This window comes from Chiloscyllium plagiosum, unplaced genomic scaffold (genome assembly GCF_037043375.1).
Source record: "Chiloscyllium plagiosum isolate Xiang-an unplaced genomic scaffold, Cpla_swu_hap1 HiC_scaffold_18, whole genome shotgun sequence".
Lineage (NCBI taxonomy): Eukaryota > Metazoa > Chordata > Chondrichthyes > Orectolobiformes > Hemiscylliidae > Chiloscyllium > Chiloscyllium plagiosum.
Window position 1 is genome coordinate 25878354 of NW_028270156.1, and position 15485 is coordinate 25893838.

Here is a 15485-nt window from a genome sequence, read left to right on the forward strand (position 1 = left end):
ATAGTTTCCAGGGATGGGGAGGCTATGATTAGCCGTAGAGAATGCAGGGTTACAAGCAGGTGGGCTGCTCTTTGGAGGGTCAGTGTGGACTCGATAGGCTGAATGGCCTGTTTTCATACTGCAAGGGTTCTATGATAACATTGGCTTCACCATGAACATTGACAACACTAGCATTGTTAACCACCACCTGTTTTGATCTCTTAACAGTTAAATCATTTTATCTCTAGATTTGACTACTCCAACACAGTCGTGCCTGGTCTTCAACATGTACCCTTCATTAAACTTTAAATCAACCAAAATTCTAGTGGCATTTTTCTAACTGCACCAAGTCCAACTCACTCATTACTCATGTGCTCCCTGTCAAGCAATGCCTCAGTTTTAAAATTTTCATTGTTGCTTTCAAATGCCATACTGTTTTCTAAGATTATAATTTTTTTTTGCTACACAGCTCCCCCCAAAATACCTAATCTGTTCCAATTCTAAGCTCTAGAGCATCTCTGACTTTATTTATTCCAACATTGGATAGCTGTGCTTTAGGTGGCAAAGTGTTATTTGTTGCAATTCTCTCCAATAGCCTCTCTTTCCTCCTTTAATACAACTCTTAAAACCTTCTGATCACTAATCCTGATATGTTCTTATGTGGCTCCAAGCCAAATATTATTTTATGGCATTCCTGTGAAGTGCCTTGGGATCACTTGCTGTGTAAAGACACTTTGTAAACACAATTTCTTATTGTTTTGTTATTGTAGGCTCAAGCTCATATACCATCTGCAAGACTGGTCCACATTCATGCTACGTTACCAAAACTTGATACCAGCTCGATTCACTCCACCTGATATTAAGGTGTTGGATACTGCTAAGGTTATGAGCCCTGACAACTTTCTAGAATTGTACTGAAGCATTGTGCCTAGAACTAGCTGTATCCCCAGCCAAGTTGTTCAAGTAAAGCTACAATACTAGCACCTATCTGATGCCTATTAAAACCATTCCTTAAATTTGTAAGGAATGTTAAACCTTAAATGAGATGAAGAATGAAATGGAATGGGGACCAGGACGGCTTTGAGAAAGTGTGAAGCAGTACTGATGAAGAGAAAGTTCAGGGATGTTCATGAGGTGGTGAAGTGTTGAAGAAGTATCATTTCAGACTTGAAAGGTTAACTCTGTTTCTCTCTCCATAAATGCTGCCAGACCTCTTGGGTTTCTCCAGCACTTTCTGTTTTTATTTAAGAATTTAAAAGCATTGTCTTAAAAGCATTTAATGACCCGTCTCCTCTGCTTTCTGAGGGAGAGAGTTCCAACCCTCTGAGAGTCAGAAATTCTCCTTAGGCTAAATCTTAGGTTTCTTTGGTGAAGTCTTAGTTGCATCAAGTTTTTGGATGGTATCCAGCCTTGAGTCCTGATGTTGTTTCTGGCCATATCCTACCAATATCCCTTTATTAATTCCCTACCTCTGGCAGTTCACAGATCTGATTTCTGTCCCAGCTTACCACATACTGCTCTTGGAACAACTCAATGGATATCTGCAATCCATTGGCATCCCTTGTGCCCATGCCATCTATAAAAGCCTATTGTGCATCTGGACCAGCACCATCAGTTGGGAGCTGCTTTGCAAGGCTCCTGATATTTATTCTGACAAATGGTGAAAATTGCTTTGTGGGCAATCCTGCTGGACAGGTTGATGCACAGGTTGGAGTTATTCATCCCCTGGAACCAGGAAGCCACAACACCAGAATATGCTAGCACAGACTTAGGTTGATACCTGGATTAAAACAGTTTTAGCCATCTGGAGGAATACCCAGCACCGTAAGACGATGGTCAATGATGTTCTCCACACTGCCATCTTCTCTCTGACAACTCACACTCTGTCTCTGCTACTGTACCCACCTTACACAAAGGCTCATGGTTTATCGCTCTCACTATTACCTGCAATAGCTTCCCTACTTTCCCTCAAACCCCAAATGTTGACACCACTAAACCTGTGTGCATTCTGCGCTGTCTATTCAATTCTTCTGGACACTTCCCCACTTGCACTGAAGGCAACAACTGTGCATTTGCCTTCCAAGATACCTACCTCACTTTCATTCCACAAAGAAAACAGCCCAAAATAGGCCAGAAAGATTTGACGGGTCTTGTGTTGCCTGCCAGTCAACTTCTCACCCCTTAGGAGCAGAGGATTCTGGATCTGACCATCTGAAGCGGGGCCTCTCTTTTACTTACTGTGTGCACTCCACGAGTGAGGGCTCTTCCCCATTGACTTGCCTGAGACCTGCTGAGAACTATGTCAAACGCCTAGTTTTGTGTCTGTACTTACTGGCACAGAATGACAGCAGTAACATGGGGCTGGTGTCTTTGGCTGAAGGGAAAAAGCACACAACGCAAGGGAATGCAATGGAGAGACACTGTGAGCATCCAGATAGGATCAAAGTGATTGAGTGTTATGATAGCAAATGAACAGCCCAGAGATTCAACTCAGAAACAGTCCATGAGTTGGGTGTGTGTCTCTGAACACACAGTGTCCTTCCTGCAGCATGACATTGACAGTTACTGTGCAGACTGAGATGTAGTGTTGAAGTGTAGAAGCGTCCTGAAAGTGAATCAGAGATTTACCATCAAGGTTCTTGGAGATTGGTACATGCCAGGTGCCAGTGTCAATGGACTTGGGGTGCATAAAGCCAGTGCCTATGGAGCACTGCCTCAGATGCTAGTACCTAGCTTTCCAACATGGAAGTTGTTCAGAGTAAGTGGCGAGTTGAATCTAGTTTCCTTGTCAGGTTTTCCCAATGTTTAGATTCTTAGGCAAGTTTCAGATAGAAGCTGAATATTAATAACATTAATACTAATGAGGGAGGTTGGGTTATGAACAAGGCATTTAACAAGCTATAATGATCATCAGTTGGCATCTCGCCACTGCCTGCTGGAAATCTCACCATGTCATTGATGAAAAGCAGAAAAGATGGTGTGATTTGTCCTGATATCAAGGTGGCCCTTGCTGCACTTGGTGTCCAATTTTACCACACATCTAACCATAGCCCACATTGTTTCGACCCCTATAAGTTTCCACCTTTCATCTCTGTCCTGTGAGGCTGACCCTTGATTTTAAAACAGTGCCTCATGGTTCAGGACTCACCAATAAAAGTAAACACCATTTCCACATTTACCTTGTCAAGAGTCTTCAGAATCTTAAATACTTCAGTCAAGTCACCCTCACTGTTCTAAACTCCAGTAGAAACGAGCCCAGCCTGTACAACTAGTCTTATAAGATAACCTGCTTATTCCAGGTATCATTCTGGTAAACCTCCTCTGAACTTTCATTGTTTGACATGTGTTTTCACCAATGCCATGTATAACTGAAGCAAAACATCTGAACTTTTATGTTCTTTTTTTTCATAATAAAGGATAACATCGCATTAGCTTTCCTGATTACTTGTTATATCTGCATGTTACTATTTTGTGACTCATGCATCAGGACACCTAAATTCTTCTGCACCTTAAAATTCTGCAGTCTTTCTCCATTTAAGTAATACCCTACTATTTTATTCTTCCTGCCAAAGTGAACGACTTCACATTTTCACACATTATTCTCCCTCTGACAGATCTTTGCCTACACAGTCAACTTTAGTATATGTGTCTGTAACTTCCTTAAGTCTTCTTCACAATACACCTTCCTACTTACGTTGGTGTCATTGTGAATTTAATTACTATGCCTTTGCTCTCTTTTCTTCAGTCGTTGAATTCAATTATAAAAAGTCAAATCCCTACTTGTCACTTCCTGCCAATCAAAGATCCATTTATGTATCACTATTTTCCGCCTTCTCTCCTTCAGAATTTCCTCCACTTGTTTCCACCTGCTCCACACACTGATTCCCCCTTGGTCCCTATGGGCCTTCTCTTTCCCTGGTTACTCTCTCTCCTCAATATACTTATAAGATTTTCTTTGTTCACTCAAAGGATGAAGATGTCACTGGCTAGGCCAGCATTTATTGCCCATCCCTAATTGTCCAGAGAGCAGTTATGAATCAACCACATTGCTGTGGGTCTGGACTCACATGTAGGCCAGACCAGGTGAGGATGGCATGTGCAGAACGAAGCGTGCAAAATGATGGCCACTGGAATTGTGCTATTGCAAACAGAGGTAAGCGTTCTTGAAAATACAGTTCCCTAATTCTTCAGCGACTCTATAGACAACTCACATTGCCGAAACTCGCTTTATATGAGGACTACAAGTATACCAAATTGGTCTTGCCAATATCCTATACAACCACAACATGACATCCCAACTTCTATACTCCATGTTCTGACCAATTAAGACAAATGTGCTAAACGCCTTCTTCACCGCCCTGTCTAACTGCAACTCCACTTTCAAGGAACTATGAAACTGCACCCTTGGCTCTCTTTATTCGACAAGGCTTCCCAGGGTCCTACTGGATTGTATGTATAGCCAAGGCCTTTTTCCTAGGGTGAGGGAGTTCAAATCTAGAGAGCATTGGTTTAAGGTGAGAGGGAAAGATTTAAAAAGGACCTGAGAGGGGTTTTTTTGCACAGAGGGTGATGCGTGTATGGAATGAGCTGCCAGAGGAAGTGGTGGTGGCAAGTACAATTACAACATTTAAAAGACATCTGGATGGGTAAATGAATAGGAAGGGTTTAGAGGGGCACAGAACAAATGCTGGCAAATGGGACTCGGTCAGATTGGGATGTCTGGTCGGTGCAGATGTGTTGGACAGAGGGGTCTATTTCTGTTCTGTATGAATCTATGACTCCATGAATCCCTTTATAAAAGCACTGTTGATGTCTCTTCATTCCAAACACCACTGCAATTCAAAAATGCAGCTCACTTCCACTTTCTCCAGGGCAATATGTATGGACAAAAAATGTTGGTCCAGCCAATAATGTCTACATTCCATAATTTATTTAAAGATAAGCATGGACAACCATGCAAATAATCCAGAAAATAACTGCATTCAGCAATTTTTAATGAGTTACAAATAAAAAAAGGAAACTAATTAGCAGGTTTATTTCATCATATCACTCACCTCCCTGAAATTCTTTGCTACAATGGGTTCACATGTAATATGTTTCAAAGCTTATTTTTTCATTCAAACCAATAGGAAGAATAAAATGGACCTAACTTTTTATAGCTATCATTCTCATTCTGTTCCTGTTATTGCTGTGAAGAAAATGTAATCTTCTCACATAATACCTTGGAGATTTCAGTAAACCCCATTTGTTTGAAGAGATAACAAGCTTCAAGGTGACAAATCTCTTCCTTCGCCTATCCCATACCTCTACACAATCCTTTGAACTGGGATTGCTAAGGAGGTGGTGAGGGGCTGGTAATGTCCCTGGATTAGTAATCCAGAACTCCTAGTTAATGTTCTGGGACATTGGAAGAAGAGGCATACTGGACTCGAAACATCAACTGTGTTTCTCTCTCCACAGATGCTGCTAATCCTGCTGAATTTAAACAGCATCCTTTGGGAACATGGATTCCATTCCCACCATTTAATGGAAAAAATGTGGAATTAAAAACTAATCTACTGGTGACTGTGTAGCCATTGGTAATTGTCAATTTTTAGCAAATTAAATCTTCCATCCTTACCTGGTCTGATCTACTATAACTTCAGGGGCACAGCAATATGGATATACTTTAAACTTAGATCTACGCAAAAATACTGGTCCAGTTGGTGATACCCATTTCCCATGAATAAATAAAAGAAATCTCTGGTTATTGAAAACTACAGACAATTACCAGTTGCAATCCTGGAATCAGATGGAGGGCTGGTGGGGGGGGGAAGGGGAATTAGCACGGTCAATGTCAAATGAAAATGTTGTGTTGGCTCCTCTAAGTCAGGGCTTCTTAGACTATGGGGTTGGGAAACTGAAATTTTGAGGTTCTAAGCTTAGAAGCAGCAATGGTTGTCAGAGAGCTCCCACCCACTCATAACGGCTGTGGTCCTGCTATAACAGGTCCCTGCACTCACAACCAACTTACTCTGCTCTTACAGTTCTTACTGAAGGATGGTGGCAATTTCCAAGTCTCAATATTGCACCACGGGGGCTAAAGTTTGAGAAGCACCGGCCTAAGCCTTCCTGCCAACATCCTCACACTCTTCTTGAAAGGTGGCTTCAATAAAGATCAGGACAGATTCCAGTGGAACTGAGATTCAAGCCGTCTTCCACCAACATGTGGCTGCAGATTCTCAGGGAGGAGAAAATACATTCCAAAGTGCAAGATCAGAGCATCATGACAAATACATAATTGTACCACATTAAGATACACACTGATGTCCTCTGCAAACAGAGGCCTCTATCCACCTTATAGGAGAGTAAAGAACACTTCTGGCAATGAGGAACTTCAGGCTGTTGTCTCCAGCCATTTTACTTTTCTAAATTGTCCAACGCTTTCACATGCAGCCTTGCCCACCCACTTCCATAACCTGCTCACTTTCTTTAATTACAGGGTCATCTTGGCGGTAGTTTCTTCACTCTGGAAGGCAGGTGCTGCAATTGCTAATGGGGACCAGAACCCCTAAAATGGTCCTGTTAAAATTTCTGAACAGCTGGAAAAGGATGACAAAGAGATTGATTAAGAAAGGGAAAATACAGTCTTGTGTAGAACATAAAAACTGACTGTAAAATGTTCTGTAGTTAGGTGAAGAGAAAAAGATTGGTGAAGACAAATATCTTACAGTCTCTCACAGTCAGAAACCGAGTAACTTAAGATGGGGGAGTAAAGAAACAACTGACCAACTAAATATATATTTTGATTTGGTGTTCACAGTTGAGACCTTGCTAGATCAGGAGCCGACACAAGTCAGTGAGTGCATGAATGCTGGATGAGGGGAATTCTGTTGCAAATTAGGAAATAGAGAGAGGAGTTTTCGGATAGCTCATGTTTATAGACAATGGTCAATAGAACATTGCAATAGTGGAGTCCAGAATTAGACAGTGCTAATTATATATTTGAAAAAGAGTCATAGAGTCAACTGTGCACTCATCATGACAGAATCACAAGAATTTCAAATATCAAAAAGACAAATAGTTTATGCTGCATGAGAAAAAGGTGTTGTTTGGTTGAGAATAGATTCTGATCAATAAAGGTGTTGACATGGAGAATGTGTCAAGGAACAGTTAACAGCCAAATTTATACTTGATTATGCTAGGAAAGTCAATTGTAATTGGTCACAAAATTGTCATAGGGAATGGCTACTCCCATGCTGTTGTTTTGCTGAAAATATGCAATGTAATAAAATATGCTAAAGACTTGTGATATAACATTTACTGTTACAAAGTTATTTGGGTGGAGTTGAGAAATAAGAAAGGGATGATAACCTTATTGGGATTGTATTATAGACCTCCTAATAGTCAATGGAAAATTGAGAAATAAATTTGTAAGGAGATTTCAGTTATCTGTAATAGGGTAGTTATAGTAGGGGATTTTAACTTTCCAAACATAGACTGGGACTGCCATAGTGTTAAGGGTTTAGATGGAGAGAAATTTGTTAATTGTATACAAGAAAATTTTCTGATTCTGTATGTGGATGTACCTACTAGAGGAGGTGGAAAACTTGACCTACTCTTGGGTAATAAGGCAGGGCAGGTGACTGAGGTATCAGTGGGGGAGTACTTCGGGGCCAACAACCATAATTCTATTAGTTTTAAAATAGTAATGGAAAAGGTTAGACCAAGTTCTAAAAGTTGAAGTTCTAAATTGGAAGAAGGGCAATTTTGACAGAATTAGGCAAAACCTTTCAAATGCTGATTGGGGGCAGACGTTCACAGTAAAGGGATAGCTGGAAAATGAGAAGCCTTCAAAAATGAGATAACAGGAGTCCAGAAACAGTATATTCCTCTTAGGGGTGAAAGGAAAGGCTGATGGGTGTAGGGAAAGCTGATGACTAGAGAAATTGAGAATAGGGTCCCCCAAAGATCAGCAAGACAGCCGATGTGTGGAGCTGCAAGAGATGCGGGAGATACTAACCAAGTATCTTGCATCAGTTTTTACTGTGGAAAAGGACATGGAAGATATAGAATGTGGGGAAATAGATGGTGACATCTTGAAAAATGTCCATATTACAGAGAAGGAGGGGCTGAATTCTTGAAATGCATAAAAGTGAATAAATCCCCAGGACCTGATCAGGTGTACCCTAGAAGTCTGGGAAGCTAGGGAAGTGATTGCTGGGCCCCTTGCTGAGATACTTGCATCGTCGATCGTCACAGGTGAGGTGCTGGAAGACTGGAGGTTGGCTAACGTGGTGCCACTATTTAAGAAAGATGGTAAGGAAAAGCCAGGGAACTGTATACCCGTGAGCCTGACACCGGTGTTGGTGGAGGGAGTCCTGAGGAATAGGATTTACATACATTTGAAAAGGCAAAGACTGATTAGGGATGGTCAGCATGGCTTTGTGCATGGGAAATCATGTCTCGCAAATTTTATTGAGTTTTTTGAAGAAGTAACAGAGAGGATTGATGAGAGCAGAGCGATAGACGTGATCTATAGAGACTTCAGTAAAGCATTCAACAATGTTCCTCACGGGAGATTGATTAGCAAGGTTATGCCTGATGGAATACAGGGAGAACTAGCCATTTGGATACAGAACTGGCTTGATGGTAGAAGACAGAATATGGTGGTGGAGGATTGCTTTTCAGACTGGAGGCCTGTGACCAGTGGAGTGCCACAAGAATTCGATGCTGGGTCCATTTCGTCATTTATATAAATGATTTGGATGTGAGCATAGGAGGTATAGTTAGTAAGTTTGCAGATGATACCAAAATTGGAGGTGTAGTGGACAGCAAAAAAGGTGACCTCAGAGTACAACAGGATCTTGATCAGATGGGCTAATGGACTGAGGGGTGTCAGATGGACTTTAATTTAGATAAATGCAAGGTGTTGCATTTTGGGAAAGCAAATCAGAGATGGACTTATATAAGACCATAAGACCATAAGACCATAAGACATAGGAGTGGAGGTAAGGCCATTCGGCCCATCGAATCCACTCTGCCACTCAATCATGGCTGATGGGCATTTCAACTCCACTTACCCGCATTCTTCCCGTAGCCTTTAATTCCTTGTGACATCAAGAATTTATCAATTTCTGCCTTGAAGACATTTAGCATCCCAGCCTCCACTGCACTCTGAGGCAATGAATTCCACAGGCCCACCACTCTCTGGCTGAAGAAATGTCTCCGCATTTCTGTTCTGAATTTACCCCCTCTAATTCTAAGGCTGTGTCCACAGGTCCTAGTCTCTTCGCCTAACAGAAACAATTTTCTAGCGTCCACCCTTTCCAGCCATGTATTATCTTGTAGGTTTCTATTAGATCTCCCCTTAATCTTCTAAACTCCAATGAATACAATCCCAGGATCCTCAGCCATTCCTCGTATGTTAGACCTACCATTCCAGGGATCATCTCTGTGAATCTCCACTGGACATGCTCCAGTGCCAGTATGTCCTTCCTGAGGTGTGGGGACCAAAACTGGACACAGTACTCCAAATGGGGCCTAACCAGAGCTTTATAAAGTCTCAGTAGCACAACGGTGCTTTTATATTCCAACCCTCTTGAGATAAATGACAACATTGCATTCGCTTTCTTAATCATGGATTCAACCTGAATGTTTACCTTTAGAGAATCCTCGACTAGCACTCCCAGATCCCTTTGTACTTTGGCTTTATGAATTTTCTCACCGTTTAGAAAGTAGTCCATGCTTGTATTCTTTTTTCCAAAGTGCAAGACCTTGCATTTGCTCACATTGAATTCCATCAGCCATTTCCTGGACCACTCTCCCAAACTGTCTAGATCCTTCTGCAGCCTCCCCACTTCCTCAGTACTACCTGCCTGTCCACCTAACTTCGTATCATCGGCAAACTTCGCTAGAATGCCCCCAGTCCCTTCATCCAGATCATTAATATATAACGTGAACAGCTGCGGCCCCAACACTGAACCCTGCGGGACACCGCTTGTCACTGGCTGCCATTCCGAAAAAGAACCTTTTATCCCAACTCTCTGCCTTCTGTCAGACAGCCAATCCTCAATCTAGTAGCCCACCTCGAACACCATGGGCCCTCACCTTGCTCAGCAGCCTCCCGTGTGGCACCTTATCAAAGGCCTTTTGGAAGTCTAGATAGACCACATCCACTGGGTTTCCCTGGTCTAAGCTACTTGTCATCTCTTCAAAGAATTCCAACAGGTTTGTCAGGCACGACCTCCCCTTACTAAATCCATGTTGACCTGTTCTAATCCGACCCTGCTCTTCCAAGAATTTAGAAACCTCATCCTTAATGATGGATTCTAGAATTTTACCAATAATCGAGGTTAGGCTAATTGGCCTATAATTTTCCATCTTTTGTCTTGATCCTTTCTTGAATGAGGGGGTTACAACAGCGATCTTCCAATCATCCGGGACTTTCCCTGACTCCAGTGACTTTTGAAAGATCTCAACCAATGCCTCCTCTATTTCCTCAGCCACCTCCCTCAGAACCCTAGGATGTAGCCCATCGGGGCCAGGAGATTTATCAATGTTAAGACCTTTTAACTTTTCTAGCACTTTCTATTTTGTAATGGCAACCATACTTAACTCAGCCCCCGACTCCCTTTAATTGTTGGGATATTACTCATGTTTTCCACTGTGAAGACTGACGCAAAGTACTTATTAAGTTCTCCAGCTATTTCCTTATCTCCCATCACTAGGCTTCCAGCATCAGTTTGAAGTGGCCCAATGTCTACTTTTGCTTGTCGTTTGTTTCTTATGTATTGAAAGAAACTTTTACTGTCATTTCTAATATTACTGGCTAGCCTACCTTCATATTTGATCCTCTCCTTCCTTATTTCTCTCTTTGTTATCCTCTGTTTGTTTTTGTAGCCTTCCCAATCTTCTGATTTCCCAGTGCTCTTGGCCACTTTATAGGATCTCTCTTTTTCTTTGAAACATTTCCTGACTTCCTTTGTCAGCCATGGCTGTCTAATCCCTCCCCGGATAATCTTTCTTTTCTTGGGGATGAACCTCTGTACAGTGTCCTCAATTATACCCACAAACTCCTGCCATTTTTGCTCTACTGTCTTCCCCGCTAGGCTCTGCTTCCAGTCTATTTTTGTCAGTTCCTCTCTCATGCCCTCATAATTACCTTTATTTAACTGTAACACCATTACATCCGATTTTGCCTTCTGTCTTTCAAACTGCAGACTGAACTCTACCATATTATGATCTCTGCTTCCTAAGTGTTCCCTTACTTTAAGATTTTTTATAAAGTCTGGTTCATTACATAGCACTAGGTCCAGAATAGCCTGCTCCCTTGTGGGCTCCATGACAAGCTGTTCCAAAAAGCCATCCCATAAGCATTCCATGAATTCCCTTTCTTTGGATCCACTGGCAACATTATTTACCCAGTCCACCTGCATATTGAAGTCTCCCATGATCACTGTGACCTTGCCTTTCTGACATGCCCTTCTTTATTTCCCGGTACATGTTGTGCCCCTGGTCCTGACCACTGTTAGGAGGTCTGTACATAACTTCCATTATGTTTTTTTTGCCTTTGTAGTTCCTCAATTCCACCCACACAGACTCCACATCATCTGACGCTATGTCATTCAGTGCCATAGATTTAATTTTGTTCTTAACTAACAAGGCAACCCCGCCCCCTCTGCCCACCTCCCTGTCTTTTCAATAAGTTGAAAATCCTTGGATGTTTAACTGCCAGTCCTGATCCCCTGCAACCACGTCTCTGTGATGCCTACCACATCATAATCATTCACGATGATCTGTGCCATTAGTTCATCTGCTTTGTTACAAATGCTACAAGCATTCAGGTAAAGTGCCTTAATGCTAACTTTCTTATCATTGAGATATTGGAAGTCATAAGATGTCCAAAGTTATCCTTCCTTTTTGCTGCATTCCCAGTCTGCCTCAAGTTTAAATCTGCCTGCACATATGCTATCCTGTTGCTATCCTGCTATTTATCCTCTTCGCTAGAACATTGGTACCTGATCGGTTCAGGTGGAGACCGTCCCAACGGTACAGATCCCCCCAGTTCCAAAACTGATGCCAATGCCCCATGAAGTGGAATCCCTCTTTCCCACACCAATCCCTTAGCCACGTGTTTACTTCCCTAATTTTCTTATCCCTATGCCAGTTGGCACATAACTCGGGCAGTAATCCGGAGATTATGATCCTCGAGGACCTGTACTTCAATTTCCTTCCTAGTGCTTGATAATCTCCAAACAGGTCCTCCACCCTAGCTTTGCCTATGTTGTTAGTCCCAACATGGTCCACAACAACTGGATCCACCAGTTAAGTATATTATTAAGTATATCATTATACTTAATGATAACATCCTGGGGAGTGATGCTGAACAAAGAGACCTTGGAGTGCAGGTTCATAATTCCTTGAAAGTAGAGTCGCAAGTAGATAGGATAGCGAAAAAGGTGTTTAGTATGCTTTCCTTTATTGGTCAGTGCATTGAGTATAGAAATTGGGAGGTCATGTTATGGCTGTAGAAGACATTGGTTAGGCCACTTTTGAATATTGTGTGCAATTCTGGTCTCTTTCCTATCGGAAGGATGTTGTGAAACTTGAAAATGTTCAGAAAAGATTTACAAGGATGTTGCCAGGGTTGGAGAGTTTGAGCTATAGGGAGAGGCTGAACAGGCTGGGGCTGTTTTCCCTGGAGCATCGGAGGCTGAGGGGTGACCTTATAGAGGTTAATAAAATCATGAAGGACATGGATAGGATAAATAGACAATGCCTTTTCCCTGGGTTAGGAGAGTCCAGAACAAGAGGGTATAGGTTTAGGGTGAGAGGGGAAAGATATAAATAGGACCTAAGGGGCAACCTTTTACATAGAGGGTGGTGCGTGTGTGCATGGAATAAGCTGCCAGAGGAAATGGTGGAGGCTGGTTCAATTACAGCATTTAAAAGGCATCTGGATGGGTATATGAATAGGAAGAGTTTAGACAGATATGGGCCAGGTGCTGGCAAGAGCGACTAGATTAGGTTAGGATGTCTGGTCGGCATGGATGAGTTGGATCAAAGGGTCTGTTTCCGTGCTGTAAACTCTATGACTCTATATCCCTGCTTTTGCACAGTTTACTTTACAATGACATGATCCCACTGTTAAAATACTGGACGTAACTTACATTAATACAGCTCCTCTTTTTGAGCAAAGTGATATAATTAACCTTACTTAATAGTGAAAAAAACCTTTCCAAGTTGTAGGTTTAGATGAAATAAATCCAGTAATCTAATTAATGTTTCTTTTTAATAAATAAAATGCTTGCCAACAGAGTTGATATCAAAAAGTTATACCTATTTTGTAAACATAAAAATAAATCATTTTTATTGCTATGCTGTACTTGCATCCAAATGCTAGGTTCAAGATTAAGTTGCATGGTGTGTCATTCTTTGAAGATCCTGAAAGAATTACATCTATCTTTTCTGTAAATTCAGTTCCACAGTCAGTACCAACAGCAGCATTAATAAACAGTCATATTTATCTGGCCCGTAGTCTGTTGAAGAATTCATTGCAGCATTATGTGATATGGTGCTGAAACAGGAGACTTTCTCTTTGTGTAAGGATGATAAAGTTTAGCCACTTGTGAACTCTGTTCCTGATAAAAGTGGTGTCTGTCAGGGAGCTTCATTTTTCACTGGGCCATCTGCATTCATTCAAGGGAAGCTGGGCCTTTTCTGACCACTCGTTAATCAGTGAGAGGTTGATAGAACTTTCCCTTGATGAGTAAGGAAAGACAAAAGAAACAAAGATGTTAATTTACTTCATCAAGGGTCAAATGTCAATCTTGGCGTAAACAAAATAACTGAGAAAGCAGTATACAGAAGCATTGAGATCACATGTGTGTTTAAAGAACCATTGCCCCATTTGTTATTACCAATATTGTTATCATTTATTTGTCGTTCTTCTAGCTCGTGAGTAAATCATTCTGAACATTGCTATTTTTCTCTTTGGTTAGTTCTGACACTGTTTCCCTATACTTATCATTTGTTTGGGCTAAATTTATAATTTTTCATGAAAACACATTGCTCCCCTTTTTAATAGTTTTTATTTTTCAAGCCAGTGATACATTTATTTTATGTCTGCATTTCAATTTTGTGAATAATTTGTTTTCACAATCTCAAAGTTTTGCTTTGTAATCGCTCAATGGCAGTATTTTTGTACTTGAACTATTTGTATCTTACACACACATTTAATTCAATCTCAACAATAATTTTAAATATCATAAACATTTCCAAGACCCTTCACAGGGTCAAACAAAATTTGATATTGGGATTCTTAAGCATATATTAGAGAAGATGACCAAAAGTTTGTCAAGGATAGATTTTAAGGAGCTTCTTAAATGATGACAGAGAAGGAGAATAGATAGGTTTAGGGAGAAAAATCCAGAGCTCAGGGCATGGGCACCAAAGGTATGAATATCAGTGGTGGAGAGGTGAAAACAGGAAAGTACAAATCAGAGACTAGTATTGGAGAAATTCAGCGATCTTGGCTGGGTGGGGAGGAAGGAGGGTAGTTTAGGGCTGAAAGAGATACATATAGAGATAGGAAGGAGTGAAGGCATTTGAATACAAATGTAAGAATTTAAAATGGAGGCATTGCTTAACCAGGGGAAACATAGCTCAGTACATATGCAGGCATGCAGCTTTCACTGCCTAATTGTTTTCCTTTAAATACAAGCAGGTGGATTGGTGGATTGTACAGTAAACATTCCAAGCTAAATAGATATTAATGATCCTGAAAGTCCTTTGTAGGCATTAAAGTCCTGGTTAAAACTTTTCATATAGTTGTGCTAATTGAAAAAGACGGATCAGGGCTACAATGCAGTGAATTGAACTACTTCAACATCGCTGACGAATATCCCTATTGATCAAGATTTTCCTAAGCCCCACTGACCAAACTGTCTGCTAAATGAAAAATATATGGTTCAATGTTAATTTTGCTTTACAAAACTAAGGCAGTTTGTGAGGAGCCAGCTTACTGATAAGATAACAGTGAACCCGTTTGAACAATTTGCAATAGTGGAATAACCAAAGATGCACACAATAAACATCAAGAACCATTAAAGGATTAGAATCTCCCTGATAGAACTCCTGATTAAGTAAACGGAAAGTGGTGGTACACAGTAAATCATTGCCTTGTCGGGCTATTATTCTTGGGATCATGTCAGGCTTTACTAAGCTCTGTACCGATCCAGCATAGTTTCTTGCAACCATGAGATCAGTGTTAAAAGGTTAGTCCTTGATTGACAACTTGCCATTAACCACTTTTCTACAGGGGTCATTAGAAAGTTGATAATTTCAGTGTTAAAAGAAAACCATTCATTCACACAGCGATTGTGTGCATCAATGTTATCTTTGATAGATCGAAGATCTGATACTCAAAATATTGACTGAATGAGAAGATGTCATTTATTTACGACACTATCAACTCGTAAATATAAGTGCATTCAATTAACTGGTTTTTTTGAGTGCTGATTGGC